This window comes from Carassius auratus, chromosome 28 (assembly GCF_003368295.1).
Source record: "Carassius auratus strain Wakin chromosome 28, ASM336829v1, whole genome shotgun sequence".
In the NCBI taxonomy this organism is placed as follows: Eukaryota; Metazoa; Chordata; class Actinopteri; order Cypriniformes; family Cyprinidae; genus Carassius; species Carassius auratus.
In genome coordinates, this window is record NC_039270.1 from 19,004,328 (window position 1) to 19,030,226 (window position 25,899).

Here is a 25,899-nt window from a genome sequence, read left to right on the forward strand (position 1 = left end):
GCTTTCGGTTTCACTTCGGAGTCACGTGAGTTCCGCTTCATACAGCGCTAACTGGATTGACCGTGACGACATTGGCTCCCAGGATACGTGTTTTCTACGTAATCGCCAAAGCAAGCATAAATAAATAAATATAATCGCTACAGGATACTGCACTGGACTCGTGTGTGTGCCTCTTAAAATGTAATTATATAACAGTATTTTTCACGTCAAAAGCAAAAAATCTACAGATAAACTGACTTTTGGTGAATTAGAGCATGTCACCTACAGTCAGGGGCGTAGATTACGCGGGGGACGCGGGGGACCTGCCCCCCCCCCCCCCCCCACTTTTAATATCATGGAAATTCGTCCCCCGCACTTTTGCAGTCTAATGTGTTCGCATAGATGTTTTCAAGAGCTGGTGTGAATAAATATAGATTTAAACTCAAAGAGACAGGATAGTCTGCGCATGACCTGATATTTTATTCGGACCCAGAAGCTAAACACTCCTGCAGTGTGTGTTTCATTCATCCTCGAAGCCGGAGCGCGCTCTCGCGCAGAAAGTCATATAAGGAAACTCCTAATATGGGCAACAACGTCCAGCTATCGCTATATGAAAACAGTTGTTTTGACAGAAGAACTGAAACTTTTGGAAACACATAGACATTAATATACGATTGCGACAATATATGGTTTTTCAAGTCATCTCCAGCAGGTGATAGATACAGTATATCAACAAAACTAATCACATAGTTGACATAGATTTATTACAGTATATAAACTATTCTGCCTTATTATGTGACAAATAAGTGTTTGTAGTATATTAAAAAAATAATATTTGTTATTGTCAAGCAGTTATAGATTTCTAAGCAAATTAAAAGCTAGAAATTAGAGAATAATTAAAGTTGCCTATAATATCCAATACCAGTCAAGTCTTTTCTGTTCACCAAGTCTGCATTTATTTGATCCTAAGTACAGCAAAGCAGTAAACTAGTCTAGTAAAAATATTTTTAATAGACTATTTAAAATATCTGTTTTCTATTTGAATATATTTCAAAATGTTATTTATTGAGATTTTAAAGCTTGCTAAATAAAAGTATTTACTGTATATCTATAATTTATTTTCCAAAAATATATATTTTTGAATGATATACTGTATAATGTTGCAAAGGCTTTTTATTTTACATAAATGCTGATCTTTGGATCCTTCTATTCATCAAAGAATGCTGAAAAAATATGTACTCATGTTTTAAATATTGATAATCAGCAAATCAACATATTAGAATTATTTGATTTCTTAAGGATGTGACACTGGAGTAATAATGCTGAACATTCACCTTTGATCACAGGAATAAATTACATTTTAAAATATTTTCAAATAGAAAATAGTTATTTTAAATAGTAAAAACTTTTGCTGTACTTTGGATCAAATAAAGGCAGGCTTGGTGAGCAGAAGAGACTTCTTTAAAAACATTAAAAATCTTACTGTTCAAAAACTGTTGACTGGTAGGCTAAAGATTACAGAAATGTTCTATTGTAATGTTTTATATATATATATATATATATATATATATATATATATATATATATATATATAAAATTTCTTTCCCCCTCACTTCTGAAAAGATGGCTACGCCCCTGCCTACAGTAATAGGCTAACTAATGTGCTACATACTAAACCAAAACCACGTTTGTGCTAATATTACCATATAACCAGGTAAAAGAAAATAAAACGCAATGTTATCGACTTGTGATGTATTCATGCAATAAAAAGTGGATTGATGCTGTGAAATTTTATTAGTAAATATCAAACAATGTTCAGTCCTAATTCATCCATTGCATTTAAAAGGTGGAATATAGATTTGGAACTAATATTAGATTTGGAATTAATATTAAATAAAGAACATTAATAAGACTACATTATACGAAATAAAATAAACTATGTAAAAATACTAAATCAACCATTGTATTTAGTTATAAAAAAATAGAATAATTAAATAGCTAACTAGAATCCCAGCAAAAGACATTAATCTAAATGTATATTTACTTGAATATGTACGCATATGAATATGTCCATATTTATTAGTTGTGCATATTTTGTTTGAGTACATATCATAGCAACACTGAATTAAAATTGAATGATTTGATTCAATCAGGCTATATGTTTTAAGGAATAGTAAGTACGTCTGAAAATATTGAATGAATTACATTAAACACTAAATGGAAAAAAAATAAATTAAAAATAAATAAATACAAATAATAGTAACACTAGCTTCTGTAGTTGCTAGGATGTTGCTGGACTTAGAGGTTCAGGTTCAGATGCAGATGATACAGTTATTTATACTTATGCTAAGACAAAAGAACAAGGCCCAGTTCCCCGATAACGCTCACTCTTAGCGCGCTAAGAAGACCTCGAAAGATATATCTTACCAAAGTTGTTTATGTTCCTAAGTGTGTTCCCCGAAGTTTCCCTTAGGAAACTTCTTAACACGCTGCCTCTTACGTCAGACGTTACAAGAGCGCTGTCCAAGGTCAGGGTGCTGAATTAGTTGGCATCGATTGCTCAGGAATCGATTTTCCACTTCACGCGAAGGTGCAAAACAGTGTTAAGAAAGACAACACGTTCTATGCAAATGAAACATTCCTCAAATTATTACAGTAACATTTATTTTTACATAGTTTAAGTTATCAGCAGAATATAGACTATCAATTAAATTATCAAATGGTCAGTAATATCACACGATATGTTGTGACGGTTAGACGAACCGGGTATCCCTCGCTAATCATCAACCCTCCTTATCCCATTGTGCCGCTTCTTGACATGGGTTTAACGACTTATAAAAATTATATAATACACTTTTATATTAATGGTAAGGTACTTTACAATCAGAATTGATTGGCAAGCAGCTGCAGTTACTTCTGTTTAATGCGGTATTGATTGCATTTGGTTTATGTTTTTAATGAAAAGCAACATATCTACAATGAACAGAGAGAGACAGAGTTAGATATAGAATATGCTGGGGACGCAACGTAAAAGAGGGCACCAAGCCCAAGTTTTGCTGGACCTTGCCACCAGGTGAGAGATCACACCCCTGGTCCACTATAACCTGCACGTTTATGGCCACGTCTCCCTTTCGCGATAAGTAGCCTACGCCTGATCAATCACTGATGAATTGGCGATAGGGATGAGTGCCATTAAGAGTAAGGCATGAATGAAAGACAATCTGGGATTTTGTTCAATGCAGCAGTTAGTTTGATAGCAGCATGGGCCCGGTTCCCCAAAACGTTCTTATAGCTAAGTAGTTCTAACCTATTCCTTAACCTCTCTCTTAACCTTATGGCACGATTCCCGACACGTTCGTATGCTAAGTATATCTTCTGTAAGTCACACTTTCGTAAGGTTGGTCTGGACCATTCGTAAGCTCTCTCTTAGCGTTGTTTGAGCTCAAGACGCTACTGTACAGCAGTCTTTAGAAATCAGCGCAGCGAAGTACAAGTCAAACTATGGTGTGTTGACAATGTTGTGGCTCAACAATGATTTTATGTTATGAACATTTTAAGACTCATAATAAATTATGTTCGCAATGGATACAGGCGTATTTATGAAGTTGACTTTATGTGGTATCAGAACTAATATGGTGGTAATTAGCATAGGCTTTTTCGTAATGTAATTAAAGCGAATTGGCAATCACTTTTGATAATTAAAATCTGGCAAACAATTTGGCTCTAAATGGCTAAGATCTATAAATGGGTAATCATGACTGTCACCAACGCCCTTGTGCGCCTTGCCGGGGATTACATCCTGGTGGATGGCACTCATCCCTATCGCCAATTCATCAGTGATTGATCAGGCGTAGGCTACTTATCGCGAAAGGGAGACGCAGCCATAAACGTGCAGGTTATAGTGGACCAGGGGTGTGATCTCTCACCTGGTGGCAAGGTCCAGCAAAACTTGGGCTTGGTGCCCTCTTTTACGTTGCTTCCCCAGCATCTAACTAATTCTGTATCTAACTCTATCTCTCTCTGTTCATTGTAGATATGTTGCTTTTTTATTGAAAACATAAACCAATTGCAATCAATACCTCATTAAACTTAAGTAACTGCAGCTGCTTGCCAATCAATTCTGATTGTAAAGTACCTTACCATTAATATAAAAGTGTATTATATAATTTTTATAAGTCGTTAAACCCATGTCAAGAAGCGGCACAATGGGATAAGGAGGGTTGATGATTAGCGAGGGATACCCGGTTCGTCTAACCGTCACAACATATCGTGTGATATTACTGACCATTTGATAATTTAATTGATAGTCTATATTCTGCTGATAACTTAAACTATGTAAAAATAAATGTTACTGTAATAATTTGAGGAATGTTTCATTTGCATAGAACGTGTTGTCTTTCTTAACACTGTTTTGCACCTTCGCGTGAAGTGGAAAATCGATTCCTGAGCAATCGATGCCAACTAATTCAGCACCCTGACCTTGGACAGCGCTCTTGTAACGTCTGACGTAAGAGGCAGCGTGTTAAGAAGTTTCCTAAGGGAAACTTCGGGGAACACACTTAGGAACATAAACAACTTTGGTAAGATATATCTTTCGAGGTCTTCTTAGCGTGCTAAGAGTGAGCGTTATCGGGGAACCGGGCCTTGATTTTTTAAACACAAATAGATTTATTTTGCATGCATGGAATGCTTGCTACCAATTCATAGCTAATCTGTAATACTAGCTTGAAATTTTTTTACAAAATACTGTAGAATTGTCATTTCCATCACTGTCATTTATGCTTACAAGGTGCAATTCATAGAATGAGTGGCTACATATGAATATTTTTTATTGAAATGTACAACGCTTATGTTTTTATTCAAATATATATTTGTTGAAATTTCATTTTATCTATTTTTAAGATGCCACAGAAGTCAACTGGAGAAAGGTCTCAGTGGTGCTCAAGTGAAAACAATTACCAGTATTGGGATCAATCGCTTTTATTGGCCACTGAGAGATGATGTCATCTGGTACCAACCCATGGATATAATAGGCCTCATCCCTGAGCCGTACCAGTGATAAAACGGCACAAGGAGATTATGGCCCAATCCCAATTCTATTTTATACCCCTTCCCTTATGGTTTAGTGATTTCTAATTATGTCTACGGCAGTTATCGCCCTGATCAGACATATGCTGTGGCACTATCATGTCTGTAATGATATGAAGTTAGCAAATATTAGTGATTTTTTTGCAAACATTTCTTTGAGTAACATGACCGTTAATATGAACTCACAATTGAATGTAACATAAAACAAATGATTACTTTTCGTTAAAATCTTTATTTATGCCAAAAAAGCTTACATTTATGTGTCTTTTTGTTTGCTGTAGCAGCCATGTTGCAGAGTTAATTCATACCCCTTCGTTTGAAGTGTGGTCCCGAAAAATCTTCATTTGAAGGGCTATCTGGCCCTTCTCCTTACCCCTACCCCTCCAACCAAATGAGAATCAAGATACCCCTACCCCTTCACGTGAACGCGCGAAACGTTGGGGTTGGGGTAGGGGAAAGGGGAAGGGCTAAGGGGTAAAATTGGGATTGGGCCTAAGACGGAAGTTTGGAAATAAATCTACAAGATTTGGCCTTGAATCACATCTCTCTCTCTCTCTCACACACACACACACACACACACACACTCCCTCTCTCATAAACTCTTTCACACACACTACCTCACTTTAATGCACATTATCTCTCACACACATACCGTCTGGTCACCATAATTGCCCTCTGGACAAGCCTCCATGTTACTCTCTCTCTCTCTCTCTCTCTCGCTCTCTCTCTCTCATACACGCACAGCCCTCGTGATCTAGGTGCTTTACAGTTCATGTTATATGATCATTTATATGTTATAGTTTAAGGTGTCTTTTAAATGTTCTCTTCAGAACAGTGTTCATCTAAGAGACCGATTAGAATTTTACAATACCAAACTAACTCACATACAACGTGTGCATGCTCAAGATGCTTATTAGTTCATGTTACAATGTATTGACATGACTAACCTTTTACGTGTTTTTTAAGTATTCCAAAATTCAAAACAGTGTTCATCTAACCAATTATAATGTTATAATTGTACAATTACAATTTATGCTTAACTTACATTTTTCATGTGATTATTTGTGGTTATTTGTTTACAGTAAGGCTGTAACTGTTCATCTGGTTATGGAACCAAACAGACTAATGACTAATGATTTGTTAAATGTGTTTCAAATATATGTTTTGTGTTTTTCTACATGGACGTTGAAAGATTATTTGTTTTTAATTAACTTTGGTTGGATGTATTTGGAATCAACTGTAGGCAACTGTACTTTGTTCACAATAGTGTGAAACAACTGGCCCATATAATCAGCCTCTTAGGTCAACATCAGGTCAGTGAATGGGCTCTCCATGGGAGAGATCCTTTCAAGTCATCAAAAGGTTACACTATCATTGTCTCTCCATGGGGTGTTATTGTATTGTTTGTAGCACATTTGTTAACAGGTATAAAGGTCTGTTCTCACAGACAGTACTTTGGGTTAAGATTGTATGAAGGATGACATGCTAACATCACTGCTGAAGAACTGCTACACTGCTACCTTCAATAAATTCTTCTCCCCACAAGAACTTTGATCAAGCTTACTTATTTTATGTATTAGAGAAATCTAGTACATTGGCGAGCCACCCAAACTACTGCTCAGCCAAATACAGCAAAATCTAACAATTTGGCGAGCCAGCCAGGAGAGACTGACAAGAAGAGAACTCACCAATTGCAACAAGAAGTGAACAAAAGAGTTTTGGAAATTCTACAGTTTTTGTGTTGAAGATCAACAGACCGCATCTGTGGACATAAGTTATTTGAATCAACTTGATCCTTTCTCAAAGATTCTAATTTGGTGAGTGAAACTATCAGCTCTCTAAAAGAACTTAAAAGAACACTTTTTCATAAGTAAGCAGATCATTTGATGTGTGTAGTGTAACCATAATAACCAGTGTAGCACTGTTTAAGAAATGTTTGGCTTAGGCCTTTCTCTTGAGTCTGTAGGAACCTTTTAAATGATTTAGTTAATTCTCCTGAGACTGTAGGAGCTATAGAAAAAGTGTTTATAGCTTGGTCCAGTCCTCTTGAGTCTATAAGAATCATTCAAGAAAGAGGTTTAGTCCGTTCTCGTGAGACTGTAGGAGCCATAGATGTGTAATTATAGGCTTAATCCTGTTCTCTGGAGTCTGTAGGAATTGTTTAAGAAACAATTTAGTCCGTTCATCAAGAGACTGTAGTAGCAGAGGCTTGGTCCTTTCTCTTTATGTCTGTAGGAATTGTTTAAGAAACAATTTAGTCCGTTCATAAAGAGATTGTAGAAGCAGAGGCTTGGTCCGTTCTCTTTTTGTCTGTAGGAATTGTGTGAAAGAAACAATTTAGACCAGTAATCAAGAGACTGTAGAAGCAAGGGCTTGGTACTTTCTGTTTGTATCTGTAGGAATTGTTTAAGAAACAGTTTAGTCCAGTAATCAAGAGATTTTAGAAGCATAAGCTTGGTCCTTTCTCTTTATGTCTGTAGGAATTGTTTAAGAAACAATTTAGTCCGTTCATAAAGAGATTGTAGAAGCAGAGGCTTAGTCCGTTCTCTTTTTGTTTGTAGGAATTGTGTAAAAAAACAATTTAGTCCATTTCTCCAGAGACTGTAGGAGTCATAGATAGAATTGGGACTGATGTTGCTGCAAGAATTGGGAATTCTTGACTGGGTGCTAATTCAGTAGCCACTAATGTAGATTTAAATTAATGTTCAAACCGAATTAGAAGATGATGGCATAAAACCATGAAACTATAAGTTTGTTTGCCTTCCATAAATATACAGAGAAAAAAATATAATGTAAATTGTCTAAGGGACAAATTTGAAAAAGGCATTCAGCCTTCTGAGCTAGAACTCAATTCAGACATTAAACAAGGAAAATTAGCCTGAATGTAAATGTTTTGTTTTAAATGGAAGATTGAAAACTAAGCTGAGCTTTTAAACTAATGATTTGTCTGTGTAACTGAAAATGGTCAGTCTAACAGACTGCTGTGAATTTAAATCTGAATAAGTACCTTTAACAGTTCTAACACCTTTTGTTCTGTTTTCACACCTCTGAGGGCACTTTTCCTGTATTCGCCATGGCTGAGTCTGCACAAAACAAAGGCAATAGTCATGCATTGAGGCCAACAACAGAAAGACATGGAACAGAACCTCCAAATGTTACCATTGATCAGATGTTGGAGAATCTGAATGCATATCTGGACAAAAGGCTGGGACTGAGGAAGTGCCATGATGACATCTGCCAGAAGTACAGCATCAAGTACTCAGAGAGTGGACTATGGGCTTTGCCGGACATTAAAAGGGCTTATGGAAAGATGCAGCGCTTAAGGACATACACCAACAGAGATGGCTTGTCTGTAATTTTGCTCAAACAAATTCGACAGCATCTACAGAGATGTGAAACTGACAAATTACAACATGAGAAAAAAGCAGAGAAAGCAAAGGTTCGAGCACTGGCTGAACAATTACAGACTGTTAAGAAGGACAAAGAAAGACTGTTACATCAGAATGACAAGTTGTTAACTTTGCTCTCCAAACGACTGGAATCAAAAGCTTCAAGCAGCTCTGATAACAGTGATGCAGATATCAACACACATACTGAAATTACAAAGGACAAACTGAAGGTTAGACTTGCTCCTGTAATTATTAAGAACAGAAGAACTGAAACTGAAAATGAAGAGGAGTATGAGGAAGATGGTGAACGACGAACTCGCACAGTAAAAAAGGTAATAAAGAAATATGTTCCATACAGAACATACCAGCCAGCTACTCCAGAGCAAGTTGACAAATGGTCAAAAGAATTGCCAGATGTGTACAAGCAACCACGGAAAGTATGGCAATTTCTTCAACGCTTGTAGAAAATCTACAATTTACATCCACTGGACAGTGTGATGATTGTTAATGTGAACTTAAGAGACAATGACCAACAACGACTTACAGAAAGTGTTGAAAGAAGGATTGGTGAATCTCAAGAAAACATTGAAGCTGGATGGGAAGCGGTTCAAACCTTCTTATTTGAACTGAAACCTGCAGAGGTTAATTGGGCTAAAATTACCTCTTGTGTGCAGAAGACAGGAGAAAGTGTTGCAGAGTTTGAAGAACGCTTCAGACAAACTTGGATGGAACATGCTGGTTTGAACAACAACATTGAAGAACTCTGTGAAGACACTAGCATCCCTTTTAAAACCATATTTGTGAATGGACTGAAACCTGAGGTTTCTAAAACTCTTAAAATCAGGTATGATGACTGGGACAGCACTGGAACAACATTTATGCAGATTGTAGAATGGTCAGCAAAGATTGAAAGAACACAGGAAGTCGATCTCAGAGTTTTACAATCCAAAACCTTGTCATACAACTACAGGACAATGGGATACGAAAAAAGTGAATATCAGAGACACTCAAGAGAGAAAACTCAGGAAAGATTTAGACATTGCAACGAGGAAGGACACTGGATTCGTGATTGTAAGCTGAGTTTGAGACAAAGTGATGACGACCACCTGTTGAAGAGGTTTCAGCAGTTGACAGCCAAACAAAAACAGACTCTGCTAAATGCTGTGGAGCCACAGGGAAACTGAAGAACCTCTCTCTGCAGCACCAGCTAGTGACATCTTATCCAAAAGCTGATGGACTCCATGAAACCTCAACAACTGAAGCCACAGAGGATGTCCTAGTAGACAGTGCTGCTAAACAAGCCGTAAAGGAGAGAGGTAAACATGCAGCGGCATTAAGACAACTTCAGCAAAACTCACAAACTGTTCTACATAGTAAACAGATTCAAATTGAATTGGCCAGGAAACAATCATCATTGTTAATGGAAGATGTAAAAAAACATGATGACAACCGATGCCTTAAGGAAAACCACAAGGAAAATGGACTATGCCCTTTTGAACATGTCACAGGCCGGCCCATGTCCACTGAAAATCTAACATCTGTCAGCCTTGTCCAAACTGATGGAAGACTCAGTCTGGCAGTACACAATGCCAAGAATCAAGTTTTGGCACCTCCAAAAGGGAGCCATAGTTTAGTGCCCAACAAATGGGTAAAGATTAAAAAAACTGATGTGTCGCAACAAGAATACAGATGGGAAAGACCAATTGAGGATCTTTTAGTAACTGACACAGCAGTTAAGGCACAGGGAAACAATGAGTGGATTGATGTGAATTTGCCTAGAGATGAGGGATAGATGGCAGTAGTGTTTTTCAGAGTCCAAATATGGTGGGACTAGAGTTTTTAGGCTCTAGCTTGTCGCCTGAGGACGAAGACATGAACATTTCACCACTGATAAACACTGTAGTGTCCTGCCAACATTAAATAGGGACAGTTATATTGGTAATTAGGCATATTTTGTTTAAACTATTTCTTTGGAAAGATTTGTTTCCCTTTTCTCTGGTGTGATTGTAGGTGTCCCAGCGTTTCAGAGGATGAGCAAAGATATCCAACGCTTGGACCAAACTGCACTGGCCACCTAGATAAACATGCCTTAACATCCACAGAACACAACAACATTCGTCACTTCCACAAGATCGCAACATTAAAATAAAAAAGAACTTAGGCATTAAAGATAATGCAAACCTCACCATGAACTCTTATTCTGTCATCTTAAGTAAGGGAGCCTGTATGCAGCATTCTGTATTCATGATTACTGAAAAGTATTGCAAGAAGGAACCTGTATACAGCATGTGTACATGACTACTAAAATTATAACTGTTTTGTATGTTGATCAAAAATGATCAAAGGGGGGATTGAAAGATTATTTGTTTTTAATTAACTTTGGTTGGATGTATTTGGAATCAACTGTAGGCAACTGTACTTTGTTCACAATAGTGTGAAACAACTGGCCCATATAATCAGCCTCTTAGGTCAACATCAGGTCAGTGAATGGGCTCTCCATGGGAGAGATCCTTTCAAGTCATCAAAAGGTTACACTATCATTGTCTCTCCATGGGGTGTTATTGTATTGTTTGTAGCACATTTGTTAACAGGTATAAAGGTCTGTTCTCACAGACAGTACTTTGGGTTAAGATTGTATGAAGGATGACATGCTAACATCACTGCTGAAGAACTGCTACACTGCTACCTTCAATAAATTCTTCTCCCCACAAGAACTTTGATCAAGCTTACTTATTTTATGTATTAGAGAAATCTAGTACATTGGCGAGCCACCCAAACTACTGCTCAGCCAAATACAGCAAAATCTAACAACGTCCATTCATTGTCATTTCCACAACACCCAGTCATTTCCACCACCTCATAACTCTTTTAAAAAATATGTACAAAATTCTAATCACTCATTAAAAATTTCTGCATAGTTTATGGGATAATCTTCCACTTAATGTAATAACACAAGTAGTAATTTTCAGAAATGTATCTAACCAATGCAATATTATATTTCAGGTTGTGGTGGATGTAAGCTTTGCGTTTGGGCCTCATGACAATTAATTTACTTAATCCACAAATCTATGGTAATTGCAATATAGGTATAAATTGGTAAAACTACGTGTGACAGTGGTCTTACACTGTTAAGAAATTATGTATATCATATTAATTTTAAATAATAATCAGATATTTACATGTGATGGAAATGACATTTGTTTAGTGCGGATCGGAAAATATGTCAAAAAACACCAATTTGTCTTATAATGTAAGTGCGTTCTCTTATGGATCATTAAACTAGACTAACTATATTAAACTATTAGATTTTGACGATTTTGATTTGAACAATTTTTTTTTCCTTCAAGTTCACAAGGCCAAAAGTGCCTGTAGTTGAAGAACCACATATATATATATTTCAATAAAAAATAAGTTGTTTAGATATTCTAGTTAAAGGAGAGGTAGGCCTAATAAATATTGTTGACATTTTAAATATTTGAGTATGATTGTGGATTCTAACTTAAATTTTATAAAACATATTAAAAAGGTATCTAAAAGTACTAGAGCAAGTTTAATGATCTTCAGGAATATTAGGCACCAATTACCTGTGGCTGCTGCTAAACTCTTTTTGCATACAATGATCCTTCCTCATTAATCTCACTGTGTGTTGTTACACATGATCTCATACAAGTAAAACTATGTTAAAACCATTATATACTTGTGAAGAGTGGGACAGGCCGAGAGCCGTGGGAGGCCGGTGGAGTGATTGGGAATGAACGACACCTGCTCCACTCACCGGTCTCGAGTCCCAAGGAGGAGATCCTGAAGGATACAAAAGAGGAGCGACGACAGTGAAGGACGAGAGAGGACCAGGCCTGGACTTTATTTTGTGTTTGGATTTGTTTGTGTGCAGCAGTCGTCCGTGAGGGGCTGTCTCGCTGTTTTGTGTTTATTTTATTATTAAAGTTTACTTGAATGTTCGCCGGTTCCCGCCTCCTTCTTTCAGTGATTATGGAGTTTTATATTGTTCAAATACTATTTATAAACAAGCTGTAAAAATCTTAGCTAAAAGCCAAGGAGTTATCATCACTGTAACATTATTAAAAAGTATCAATTATTGACGTTTGGCTTATTTTAATTATTATTATTTGCTGATGTGTGTTTAATGAACAAACTATTTCATGATCTTGCACCACCACCTCTTAAACAATGTGTGACTTTCTGTAAGGACAATATCGGACAGACTAGGTTATCAGTTAGAGGTGACTGTTCAACTAAATAGTTTTTGGACAATCAGCTGTTTCAGTTTGAGCAGCAGAGGATGGGATTTAATACCTGCTTATATTAGAGAGTGTACAACACTTGGTATGTTTTAAGACCACGCTTAAAATATGGCTTAAGGAAAATCAGATATGTGATCACTGACTTTGATTTGTAATCTAATGTAGTATGATGTGATATTGTTTGTTATATGTATTGTTTTGTATTGTTTGTCACTTAATATTGTAATTTTGTAACAGCATCCTGCCCAGGGACTGCAGATGCAAATTAGCTTTATAGCTAACTCTGGCACAACACCGTTGTTTTGCATTGTCCCTGTACAAATAAATCAATAAAGTAAAGTAAGATGGTTATTAGATAGATGGAAGAAGAAGTTAACAAATGTGGATGGGAGACAAGTTCAAGAAAAAAAAAAAAACTGCCAAATGTAATATATCAACAATCCTAAGATTGGATTGACTCATTTTGTGTCTTTTTTTTTTGTACAAAAGACTTTTACTTTACTCTGACATCTCTGTTCATTCAATCATAAGACTGCAAGAGTCAAGTTGTTAAGAGATATGACTTATGTAAAAAAAAAATTATTAAATGATCATTAAATAAAACAATAAGTCTGTTAAGTTACTATGTTTTTAAAATTCTGCTGTTATTTTCAATATAAGCCTGGTATCCAAGATATGGATTTCCAATGTATAAACAGAATATCCTCGCTGTCATATCATTTTAATTTTTTTTTTAATAATAAAAAAAAAAGTTTATTAGTTTGTTACTGGGTTACAGGAACCAGCCGAATATGAAGAAATTAGTGATTTCACCTTTACCCCTGTGTAATTTAGAAAGCTGTAGAGATAAACTCCACCTGCTGATCATGACTGAGAGAGTATTTCAGCTCTGCACTGCTCCTGATTCAGATGAGTTATTCTTATTTTTATTAAAATCATCACAGAGATTATAAAAAGTGATACAAATCACACAGGAATTGAGACTAGGCTGACAGGTTGTGTTATAAACTAGAGTGATGAATTAGCTGTTTTGATGGTCAGAAATGCTGTCTAAATAGTCAGCTCACTGTGTTATGAGACAGAACTGTCAAGTGTAACTATGAAACGCTGATTCTATCTATCATGTATAACATTTGTATTCCAGAAAGTTATTACATACAAAACATTTGTATTTGCTTAGTCCCTCACTGTTTTTCTATCCATGAATAAAGCCAAACCTACATGTTCAACATAGTTTTGATTTTATTATTTCTGATTATTTGTATGAACATTGAAGGAAAAGTTCACCCAAAAAAGAAAATAAAACTCATAACTCACTCTCATTTCAAACTTTCTGCAGAACAGCTGATTCTTCAGAAAGAGCTGTATGAACATGAATGTTCTCCTTCAGTGTTTCTTCTCAAAATAATAGCATGAAAGTCTGGAATGACATGAAATAATGAATGATTTTTTAAAAATCTCATAGGTGGTGTGGAAGGGATCCGTCAGTTTCTCCTGAATGCTGTTGACTAGACGTGGGTTACTTGTTCTTCTGGAGATCAGCAATGGAAAACTCATACTAAAGCTTGTACTGTAAGGGAAGCACAGTTACACAGATCCATTCTCTGGTCAAGTATTAGTGAGATTTACATTAGTCAGGTTTTAATATTTAACCAATATGTCATGTTGATTCAAATAGCTCATGTTGCTGTTGTTAAAAATAGTGTACCATTTGCATATTGATGACATTTCATAACAAGACTTTGTTATTGATTTCTGATATCAATAACAACTGATGATATTTTCAATCATTGTCTGAAAAAAAAAACAGGGTTATATTGTGTCATCAGTGTTCATGTTGTTGTAAAAAAAATGCCTGGATTCAAGGAGCCCTGTTCAATAAGAAGAGGATCTTTCTACAGTCCCTACAGTAAAAGCAGACCTGTCAGAGGAGAAAACGAGGAGACAACGTCATGTGTGTCACACTTTCAGTCACTGCCCTTTTGGATTTTGTATCGTTTTTGGGGGACTACAATTTACAATGAATTACAGTAAAAGTGTAATTTAATTTTGAATAGAAATGTCAAAATAAGGGGAATAGTTTTAACATCATCACCATATAATAAATCTACAGATATAAATATACTTCTCCAAGCAAAGCATTTCATCTGGTGCCCTTGCAAAAAGGTTTACATTTTAGTCAGTTAACCAGAATTAAAAGGAAATGTGAAGATGACGAATTTAAGAAAGAGATAAATATACTGTTGTGAAAATTCAAAGAACAACAGTATAAGGAGGTATAAAGTATAAAGTATAAAGCAGATCTTAAAATAAGTAAATTAACCAATTTGGTTTAAATGAAGGATGGCAGAAATGAGTACACCCTAGATTTAATTTAGAAAATGTATAATATTCTAGTACTTAATATGTCCTCCAGAACTTAAGGGATACTGCTCTGACTCTTCTTGGCACTGAGTGTGCAGGTTCATGAAAGATTTTCCCATCCATTCTGTTTAACTCCTGGACGACCTCCTTAAATGCTCTGGTCTTTAATGATGTGTGTTGCTCAGCTCGCCTCTACAGAATCCCCCACAGCTGTTCATGAGTGTAAAGATTGAGTGAAATACATGTCCACTGAAGGATTTTGACCTTGGGAGAAAGAATATATTTATTTTCATGCTGAAATGTCCAATAATGCAGGGAATGAAGGGAGGGTCGCATCTGCTGTTTCAAGTTTCTATATCTCATCACAGTAGTGTGTGAATTCATGCCAGCACTGATAAAGCACAACTCTCTCAGCACTCATCCATCCCTATATAAAAGCTTTACTACCACTGAATGTCATGGTGGGTACCAAGCACTTCTCACTGTACTCCTCCTCAGAAGTCTCTGTTTTGTAAATATGGGCCCTGGAGGTTAAACGAGTTCATTTTGCATGTTATCGGTTCAATGGATGTGTCTGTGATTGGCTAAACTGTTCAATGCTGCAAACATTGTAAATAGAAACAACTATAACATCCAAATATATTATTACAATTTCAACTAAGGTGCTCTTGTTGTTGTATATTTTTCTTTCTTTTTTTTCTTTCTTTTTTTGTGGGAGTGAGTAGCTCCCTAAACTGGGCGAGACATGATAAACGACTTTGTGTAGGGATTTAATGGAATTTTGCTTAAATACGGTAACAGTTGGCAATCAAACTCTGCATGTTTTAAAGACTTCAATGCACATCCCTGAAAGACTGCAGTTTCCTGATATATTTACTTCAAAGTTTGCATGAACTGTAAGTTCCCCCCGACTGGATTTCTGTGTGGTGGCATATTTCCAACTGAAATTGAATACTGAATAGAGGATGGGGTTTTATTTTCACACTCCTTCTCTCATCTCTCACTCACAGCAGACTAATAGTTGGAGGTGCTTAGTTAAGCATATTCTGCCCAAAAAGTTAAACTGACGTCTTCAGAAAAGCATGGCATTCCAGAGCGAAAGTAAATGGTCAGATTGTGATTAAAGATTACCAAAACAAACACCTTTTTTTTCAGAGGATTAACTTGCACAAATTAATTGTTGACCTTATGTGCGCTAACAAAATAATTATTGTATATGTTGATTTGATGTGGACTTTAACAACTCCGGTAATGTCCATGGTATGATGACAATGACAGTGGTTACATATAAATATAGTTTAACTGATCAAAATTATAGCTACAAACAATTTTGTTGTGCCCCTACTAAATTCAATGTCCCTGAACTGAAGGCATTTTTTATAAATAAATTTGTAAAACACAAATAAAAGTTTATAAAGTCTAATGTAGTCTGCACATTTTGAAGTTTCAAGCAAATTGGCAGCTTCAAATGCAGTTCAATCAGAATGTAGAGTCTAAAACTGTTATAAAAAATAAAAAAATACAGTATGAACTAAAATCATTTTTACACTCAAACCAAACGAACCAAAACAAACCTGTGAAATTGATATTTGACTTCTTTATTTCATTTATTTATTTTCAATTCTGAATTAATATGGCTGTCATGAAATAATCACAATTATAATTATCTTGACAATCCTGGACACCACCTTCATGTTCTTCATGCAAAGTATAATTTCTTATTTCGGTAACACTTTAAAATAATGGTCCGTTGTTAATAAGTAACTACGCAGGAAGTAATAGGTAGTACTACATTAACACTTAACTTAATACTATTAACTAATATAGAAGCAAAATTAACTAAGCAGTAAGTAATGACTCATTTAGGACATAGGTAGTTCCTTATGAGGTATTTGATAATTACTAAAGAAAAATATCGTCATTGAGAACTACTTTGGAACTATGGCCAACTAATAAAGAATAACCAATTAATTACTAATCACAACAGCTACGTCTATAAAGTGAACAATTAGCTTCTTTATGGAAACGTGTATATACATATATATATATAGCCTATCCATATGATATATTTTATGAGCTCCATTAAGTTCAATGTCTCCAACTCTAATAACTTTTTAACGTTAGTGATATTATGCTGGGGAGGGCTTCTCTTTAGGAAGTGACAATAAATAGTGATGTTCTCTTGTCAAAACATATTTGCATCCTTCATGAAAACATTGACTGCATTTATAATGTTAAGCAGAAAGCAACATCTTCCAGATTACAATGTCTGGTAGAATATCACTAGTTCCTCAAAGAAATATATGGCTGTACAGTATGTGTCATATCATTTTATTGTAAATTACTTGTGAAATCCATGACTCATTACTCGAGTGTTACCTTGTCAGTCCGCAGGAACTACTAGAGATCTGGACCGTTATTTTAAAGTGAAAAACATGTTACAGGGTTCCCACACTTTCATGAACACCAGATTCAAGGACTTTCAAGGACTTTTTAAAGCACCATTTTATTAAATCAAGCACCTTTGAAATTCACACTCCCAGCACATAACATCATGAATGTCTTTACTGTACTTACCATTTCACTTACGCTTAATATTTACATAAAGTAAATAATGTAATAATAATAAGTAATAATGATGTTTTGAATGTGTAGGTATTATAAAATTAAAGCATTTTAGACAGTCGTGTTTAAAGGACTTGAAATCCATTAAATTCAATACTGGTAATATTCAAATGCAGTTTCTGAAATATTGTTAAAAATGTATAACACTGTTTTTTAAAGAGTTTTTAAATTAAGAATACATTTTTCTCAGCTTTTGTTTTTTTTAATAAAAAACTGTTAAATGTTTTAATAACATAGTAAAACCTGTTAATATTAAACATTTGCACATTCACTCAATAAAGACGTGCAGGGACATAGCCATCTTTTCAGAAGTGAGGGGGACCGGAATTACACACACACACACACACACACACACACACACAAACACATATATAACATTACAATATAATATAAAACATTACAATATAATATTTCTGTAATCAATAAGAAACCATTCTGATATGATGATTTGCTGATGATCAATATTTAAAACAGATGCTAAATTTTTCAGTATTCTTTGATGAATAGAAGGATCCAAAATTCAGCATTTATGTGAAACAAAAAGCTTTCGCAACATTATACCCTATACCATTCAAAAGCTTAGAGTCTATTTTTTGGAAAATAAATTATAGAAATGAATACTTTTATTTAGAAAGGATGATAAAGACATCATTTTACAAAATATTTATATTTCAGATAAATGCTGTTCTTCTGAATTTTCTATTCATCAAAGAAACCTGAAAAAATTCTACTCTGCTGTTTTCAACATTATCAAATAAGGGTTTTTTTTAGCAGCAAATCAGAATATCAGAATTATTTTTGAAGGATCGTGCGACTGGAATAACCCTTCAAGCTAAAATACGTTTTTTTTATTTATTTTTATTTTTTTTATAATGTTTAAGTTAATACTTGTTCAAAACAATCACTTAATATTTTTATATATATAATTTTTTATAATATTTTTATAATATAAATATTCACTTAATAAAACAATCACTAAATATTTTTTTGTTTAGTCTATGCATATAGGCGTTTTGTGGCATACCGCCGAAAAGAACTTAAATTACACTTTCAGTTTTGATCATACAGGTAAGAGCAAAACATTAAATCGAATCTGTAAAGAGTCTACTTTAATTTGTATGCACACATAATGAGAAAACTTTGTGCATTTATAAAATAAAGAAAACAGAGTGCGCTGTCTGCAGCCTTGGTCTGCGTGATCTCCATTTAGAAATGCATCATGAAAATGAACTGAAACTCAACAAATACTTCACAAAGAGATATGAGAGATATTTCTATAGAAATCTTGACTTGTCTACTTTTAAACTAAGCAAGTCTTATCAACAACAAATATTAAGCAATAAAGTAATCCATATGAAACCAACGCAATGTCCAGTCTTTTACGTCTCCCTTCATTAACTCTTATGTGACCACATGCTATAGATACATAATCATCCATGTGAAGCGTGCAGTGTGTAAACATTATTAACCATTATGCGTTGTTGGGGACGTTTTCATGCACTAGGGGGTAAAGTTGAGTTTTATTTTGGCAACAACTTTCTCTGCGTTTCAGCTAATGGAATGATTTTTGGTGACAAATCTTATTTTGAAATTTTTCAAAAACTCAACGGTAAACTGTGGGCAAATTCACTACCCTTTCATTATGTTTGTGGATGAAATCATTCACTAAATTAAACTGCTGTAAAAACGTATCAGATAAATATTTTTGTTTTTCAATTTTCTTTTACATAAATATATTAATCAACCTCAGTCCTGATCAAAACTACAAAATGTAAAAAAAAAAAAAAAAAAGATTTGAACTCTTTAATTACCAAGATCATTTTCAATATAAAAGTTGATTGTAGACTGGATATTATTTTACCTTTTATCACAGTGTTGCGCATGTCAAAGACTAGTAACAAGATTGGCTTTGATGCATTGTTAGTTTTTGTGTAGCATTAGATTTAATTTTTTTCTCCCTCATTTGTTGTTGGTTGCTGTTTTTGCCCCATTGATTGATTGCAGAGCCATGACACCATATAATCATGCATTTTTGATTGTTGGTGGTTCTCCCTGTTGGGAAGAGTTAGCATTTGTTATTTTTTACAGTTGATCACTAGGTGGGACCATTAACCCTTTAGATAGGCCTGTGAAAAAAAAGGCTTAGTTTCTGGCTTGTATATGGAGTTATATGGAGTATAACAGCAAATTATAGTGTGTGTGTGTGTGTGTGTGTGTGTGTGTGTGTGTGTGTGTGTGTGTGTGTGTGTGTGTATGCGTAAGAGAGAGAGACAGAGAGAGAAAGAGAGACCTTTGTGCACTTACCTTGATGTATCTGAAAAAATCCAAATATGCACCTCATGCTCTCAGAACTACATGGAGTAAACAATAAAAAAAAGAAGTGTGTTTATGCAGCTGCTGCCTTTTGATGGTGAAAAGTACGGATGGCCTATGTGTGAAATGCTCTTCTTTTCTTGATAGTAAAGCCAGTTTAAAACCTTAAAATCCTGTAAAAAAATCTACTTTGCATCAGATCTATGAACAAAATGTATTATGAACCAAAATACAATACCAACTTCAAATAAGCTGCAGCTCGCTGGAGGGGTCAAGCTGCATAGTCATTTCTAAACCTCAGTACAAGTCAAGCCCTTTCTCGTGTTGCTTGCTGCTCTTCTCACCATTAAATGACCAGCAGGATGGCATGCAAGTGTCTAAATCCACGTACTTTGTTTAGTCTATACTTATCACCACCATCAAAAGGCAGCAGATGCATAAATACACTTTTGTTTACTCCATGTAGTTCTGAAAGCTGAGGTGTACATTTTGATTTCCTCAAATACATCAAGGTAAGTGCGCAAAGGTCTCTCTCACACTCTCTCTCTCTCTCTCTCTCTCTCTCTCTCATTCTCTCACACACACACATACACACACAATATAATATGGTGTTATACTCCATATGACTCCATATACAAGCCAGAAACTAAGCCTTTTTTGCACAGGCCTATCTAAAGGGTTAATGGTCCCACCTAGTGATCAACTGTAAAAAATAACAAATGTTACCTCTTACCAACAGGGAAAACCACCAACAATCAAGAATCTCACACACACACACACACACACACACAAACACTATAATTTGCTGTTATACTCCATATAACTCCATATACAAGCCAGAAACTAAGACTTATTTTGCACAGGCCTATCTAGAGGGTTAATTGTCACACATAAAAAAAATGTACCTCTTCCCAAAAGGGAAAACCACAAACAATCAAGAATGCATGATTATATGGTGTCATGTCTTTGCAATCAAAAAATGTAATTATAATGGAAGTCAATGGGGCAAAAACAGCCACCAACAACAAATGAGGGAGAAAAAATTAAAATCTAATGCTGCACAAAAACTATCAATGCATCAAAGCCAATGTTGCTACTAATCTTTGACATGCGCAACACTGTTATAAAAAGACAACAACAAAAAAAAAATCTGGCCATGATTAATTTTATATTGAAAATAAGTAATTTTATTTTATTTTTTCCCCCCAAAATCAGTGACATCATTTATGAACTTGGCAATTAAAGAGTTAAAATCTTGGATTAAAAAAAGAAAACATTTGGTAGTTTTGATCAAGACTGAGGTTGATTAATAGATTCATGCAAAAAAAAATATATATATATATTTATCTGATACATTTTTACAGTTCAATTGAGTGGATATTTTCATCCCAAACATAACGAAGTTGTAGTGAATTTGAACAATGCACATGGATTAATATCATGTTTTTAAATATGATGGTTTCATTCTAAACATGGGGATTATCTCCAAGGACACCCAACATAATATGGTATTTAGCAACTGAATCTAACCATATCATGTCAACAAATGGAAAAGTCAGCGGTCTATTAATTATCATGTTATTCACGGCACCTTTAGTCACTACAGCAGGGTCGCTTTTCACCCTAAATACCATACATTTGCATATTCTTTCGTTATTTAAAAATTTTGCTTTAAAGGGGGGGGGGTGAAATGCTATTTCATGCATACTGAGTTTTTTTACACTGTTAAAGAGTTGGATTCCCATGCTAAACATGGACAAAGTTTCAAAAATTAAGTTGTACGTTTGAAGGAGTATTTCTGTTCCAAAGATACTCCTTCTGGTTTGTCACAAGTTTCGGAAAGTTTTTTTCGAGTATGGCTCTGTGTGATGGAGCGGAATTTCCTTATATGGGTCCTAAGGCACTTTTGCCGGAAGAGCGCGCGCTCCCGTATAGCAGAGCACTGAGAGGCTGAGCGCAGCCTGATCAGAGCGAGAGCGTCGCGAAATGTCACAAAAGAAGTGTGTTTTTTGGTTGCCAGGGCAAGACAACCCTGCACAGATTACCAAAAAAAAACAGCATTAAGGGACAAGTGGATGGAGTTTATTTTTACAGAGCATCAAAGGAGTTGTGCAAGTGTTTGTGTTTGTTCCCTGCATTTCGAAGATGCTTGTTTTACAAACAAGGCCCAGTTTGACGACGGATTTGCGTATCGTTTATTTCTTAAGGATGATGCAATCCCAACGAAAAAGGGTCACGATCGTGTGTTGGAACCGCAGGAGGTGAGTAAAACTGTTTAAAATATCTCTGCCTCTTTGCTAGTGCGTCCGCTCCCATGCCGAAACCCGGGTTCGAGCCCCGCTCGGAGCGAGTCGTTGCTGCTGCTGCTCTCATTCAGTTTCAGCCTCAGGATCTGATTCTGGATCATTAATAAACGGCTGAATCTGACTGTTAGCCATGGTTTGTTTTGGATGATGGTTTTTTCCTCAAGGTAATGTCAGAGCCGTTAAATATGTTTTTCAACGGCTCTGGGTAATGTCACAGCTTCCAAACGCTCTCAATGTAAAAGCCTACTGTCGCTCGTGATTCTTTAGCTCTGCCCACACGTCACGCCTCCAGTCGGTCGTGTTTTTCCGGGAAAAATCGGTACAGACTATCTTTCTCTTATGAATCTAATAAAACTAAAGACTTTTTGGAGTTATGAAGGATGCAGTACTACTCTATAGGTACTCAAGATTAACAGGATATTGAGTGAAAACGAGCATTTCACCCCCCCTTTAATTATCATAAACAAAACAGAAAATCATAAAGAAGACCTTTGTCTCAAAATATATGCATTGATTTTTTTTAGCTATTCTGATTTGCTACTTAAATTGACAACATTTAAAAAAACAAAACAAAATATTAGATCAAGCAAGCACAGAATCAACTTTGCGGTGCTGTGCACGATCACGTCAGAGATCAAACAGATAACCTCCTGTGTTTAGTTCTATTTTTGACAGAAGCACATATTGGACAATTTAAAAAATAGCAGCTCAAACAAAACTGATTTCAAATTTAATTCAAGCACTTTCAAGGACCTATGTTAGTTTTAAAAGTACTTTCCAGGCCTTGAATCCATATGTCTGAAATTCAAGCACTTTCAAGTACTTTCAAGAAGCGTGGGAACCCTGATGTTAACTCCTGACTAATTACTTAAGCGTTACCTTGTCAGTCCGCAGGAACTACTTGTGATCTGGACCATTATTTTAAAGTGAAAAACATGTTAACACCTGACTAATTACTCAAGTGTTACCTTGTCAGTCCGCATGAACTACTAGTGATCTGGACCATTATTTTAAAGTGAAAAACATGTTAACTCCTGACTAATTACTCAAGCGTTACCTTGTCAGTCCGCATGAACTACTAGTGATCTGGACCATTATTTTAAAGTGAAAAACATGTTAACTCCTGACTAATTACTCAAGCGTTACCTTGTCAGTCCGCATGAACTAGTATGGACCGTTATTTTAAAGTGAAATAATTTCACTTTAAAGTTAAAGATTTTTTATTTTAAAGACAAAATTTCTTAAAACTACATAACGTTACTGTTATAAATAAACAAATAACAAATAAACAGACGTAACGTTAATCATTTATTTTTTGAAAAAATATCAAAAGTGGTACCAAAAGTAGTCCAAATGATAATGAGTTCCAGTCGCAGTCCTCTATTTGGAGGTAATAGTTTTTATAGGGTACAGAGCAGAATTTAATTCATTATTCCATGAAATTATATATCTGTCTTCTCTCCGTGAAGGTGCATTGGCGCAGTACTCAAATGTCGGGGGGCGCTGATTTGGAGGACAGACTGAATGATCAGGATCGATACTGTCGGAGATGGAATCTGCGTTTAGAAGGGCTGACTGAACGCACCGATGATAATGTCAAGTCTCGGGTGATTGAGATCTGCAAAGCGGTGGTTGTCGAGGAAGAGCGTAATTTTGTGGCGAATAATGTGGACATTGCTCATCGTATTGGAAGATCTAGTGCAGACAGCGGCAATGGAAAGAAACCGAGGCCAGTAATAAAACGATTTGCTTCCAGAACAGCTCGAGACCTCACATGGAAAGGAGCAAAGGGAAATGACTTCCTTAAACAGAACAAGATGTACTTCAAAGAAGACCTCACGATCAAAGATAAAGCTACACGAAATCTCCTTTGGCCTGTAATTGACAAAGCACGTAAAGAAGGCAAGAGGGCCATCTATGTGGGAGTCAAGGCAATAGTGAATGGTAAAGAAATCAAACCTTAAACTGTGCTTAATGTCATTGGTCTAGAATTCAAGTCTGCTACGAAAATTCTGTTTGCCTCACTAACCAATAATTTGTTTAATTTAAATATAGAGAGCTGGACATAATAAAAAAAAAAAATATATATATATATATATATATATATATATATATATATATATATATATATATATATATTTTTTTTTTTTTTTTTCTTTCTAAAATAACCTTAAGATTATAAAGATGTTAACGTGAATACATCACTTGATTTTTCTTTTGTGAAACTGGGACTATAAAAAGACTTAACTTAAATTTTATTTTCCGTTAAATTTAAGCAAACAGGATCTCAAAATCTGAATTTGAATTGTGACTCCTATGAAAATTTGGAAGTAAGAGTACCCTTATACTCTCTCAACACTTACATTCCAGTTTACTCATTGTTCATTTAATTGTTCCATCAAGAATTTTTTATTTTTTTTAATTCTTCTTTCAAGTTCATGTCAATAAGAATTTTTTCAGTTAATGCCAGGGGTTTACGGAACATGCTAAAAAGAAAAGCTCTGTTTTTGTTTTGTAAAGGAAAAGAAGCTGATTTTTGTTTCATTCAAGAAACTCATGCCTGCAAGGATGATGCGCTTTTTTGGAAGAATCAGTGGGGTTGTGACATCTGGTTCTCTTTTGGTGCCTCAAATAGAACAGCAGGTGTTGCCATTTTAAAGGATAGATTTTCAGGGAAAATTCTAAGTCACAAAACAGATGATCAAGGTCATTGGATTGCTCTACTTGTTGATTTAAACCAGGTTAAAATTATTATTATAAATATATATGCCACCAATAATAAAAAATCTAATGAGTTAATACTTCAAGATATTGAAGGTCATATAAATCATCTTCATTCAAAATTCCCGTCTGCTGAAGTAATTTGGGGGGGGTGACTTTAATATGGTGTTTGATGGAAAACGAGATCGATGGCCACCTAGAATTGACAATATGGCAAGTGAATTAAGCAATGTTTGTTTACAACTGAACATAATTGACATATGGAGATATAACAATCCACAGTCACTTATATATACATGTAATAATAGGGACAGATCTCAACAATCACATATTGATTTTTGGCTCATTTCAGAACATATAAAAGACAGAGTTGAATTTGTTACTATTGAACCATCAGTTTTAACGGATCACAAAGGCATATCTATTCAAATTAGTGTGTTAGCTTGTCAATCGTCTTGGCTAACCCTAGACACAAGTTCTGTAAGATTTTCGTCCAGATGTGGAACCATTGGTGTACATGTCTGTATGTTAGACACTGAACACTGTGGAGGGTCTATTTTTACTTCTTGTATATTTATTATTTGTTTTTTGTTTTGTTTTTTCTTCTATGTATGTGTTTTTGTATTGTACTATGGATCCCTCTGGGTCTGGAAATAAAGTAAAAAAATAAATAAAATCAAGTAGAGTTAAGAGAGGGAGTTAAATAATAGTCTATTGAAACATAATGATTTTTGTGAACAAATTAAGAATTTAATTGTTAAATATTGGCAACAGGCTTCTTTGATTCAAACTTATGGGAAGTTATGGGAACAAACAAAATTTGAAATAAGGAAATTTGCAATGTCGTATGGA

The 25,899-nt window shown here is 35.1% G+C and overlaps 1 pseudogene; it reads left to right on the top strand.

Annotated features, from left to right (window-relative positions):
* Nucleotides 1-6,258: 6,258 nt before the first annotated feature.
* LOC113047555 (uncharacterized) lies at nt 6,259-11,167 on the top strand (annotated as a pseudogene).
* The last annotated feature ends 14,732 nt before the right edge of the window (nt 11,168-25,899 follow it).